General features: G+C 41.2%; 1 protein-coding gene across 2 annotated transcripts in view; it reads left to right on the top strand.

The window, feature by feature from the left end:
- Positions 1-1,541, top strand: part of sos1 (son of sevenless homolog 1 (Drosophila)) — a 27,613-nt gene that overhangs the window by 5,126 nt on the left and 20,946 nt on the right. The gene's annotated exons all lie outside the window — the stretch shown is intronic.

Below are 1,541 nucleotides of genomic sequence, written 5' to 3'. Positions count from 1 at the left end.
TAATACCAGGCTGAAAGTGTCTCTGTTGCTTTGAGCATTTCACTAGCAGAGCAGATTTATTCCTAAATGATAGGTTTATAATAGATAGGTTTATAGTTTACGCATTTAAACCACAGCGCGGACCAATCACAGCTGCCGCCTCCTTTCACTCAAACTGGACTCAGGCTGACCTGTATGGATATTTACATCAACTTTATTCCGAAGGAATTATGACCCTCTGGAGAACTCTAGGTAGGAGTTTAAAACCCGCCGCGTAGCTCTGGTTGCAGCTCAATGTGAACCCAGGAATAACTTGTAGTGAATTCAGAGGCGGAGCGGTGAGAATGATTTATCTTTGTGAATGAACAATTATATGCGGCGTTTCCATCTCAACACGCTGCCCAGCGTGTGGCTCTGTGTCCGTCTTCCCTGTAAAGTTTATGTCTGTGGTCCCGGTTGGCCGGAGCGTTTGTGGATAACGAGCAGCGCTAACCTGATCATGCAGGTTCAGCCCGGTGAGGAGCTTTAACGCTCTCCTCGGAGTCACACATCACGCAGATTTTATATTATTTTAAGTATTATTTTTCCGGTTACACGATGCATCAACCCATATCAAATGCGTTGTCTACTTAGAGTTAATAAGCGCGGCTGCACGGAAATCTGAGAAATTCGTCCCATGAACTCGACCAACCAGAATAGTTTCTGTGACAATTAAAACTCAACAGACACGAAATGGAAGAGCTGCTAAAGCCAAATCTCCCGTTTGTTGCGCATCTCTGCGCAGTGCAGCAGATTTAACTCATCATGCAGGGCCGGTCCAAGGCTATATGAGGCCCTGTGCAGACTTTGTCTTAGGGGCCCCTCTAGCTGCTAAAATCATCAGCACCTCTAACAGCTTCTGTGTTAGATTTAGTGAAATATGGGAGAAGGGAGTAGTTTAATTGGCCAGCCTAAAAAGCAATGTTATAATCACAGTTTACTAATTTGTATTTGTAAATTCAAAGATTAAACTCACAGCATCAGATTGTTGCTATAGTAACAAAACATTCTAACTATGAATATTGTTCTTTGAAGTTTTACTAAGTAAACTTGCCAGCTCCTTAAAATCTTGTATTTAAATGTTAAACAATTTAAAATCTTTTAATTTATATATGCTGAAATTGAATAAAGTTTAACAGCATTGATATCTCAATAAACAATTGTTACATTTATGTATCTGTGATCTGATTTTAAATAATAGGATTTATGGGGCCCCTGAAGCTCTCGGAGGCCTGACGGAGCTGCTGACTTAATTTGGATTAAACAGAAGTGCAAATTTGTTGTTTTTAGACTAGTTGTGGGTTTAAATAGCATTTCATTGGAGATCTTTTCCCGTAACATATAATTACACAGTAATACTTTAATATTTTCGGTCAACTTAACATCTTTTAATACAAAAACACGGTGGACCGCCGGTGGACCACCACCGGGCTTAGCAAGTTTTCTGGGGGAAACCCTGGGGTTCTGCTCGCTCTGGTTTCCAGTTGGGCCAGAACCTTGCAGGTCTGGTTTGTGGTTCTGGT

The sequence above is a fragment of the Poecilia formosa genome, unplaced genomic scaffold (genome assembly GCF_000485575.1).
Source record: "Poecilia formosa unplaced genomic scaffold, Poecilia_formosa-5.1.2 Scaffold878, whole genome shotgun sequence".
Lineage (NCBI taxonomy): Eukaryota > Metazoa > Chordata > Actinopteri > Cyprinodontiformes > Poeciliidae > Poecilia > Poecilia formosa.
Note: the sequence above shows the minus strand (reverse complement) of the source record. Positions and strands in the feature narration are given on the sequence as shown.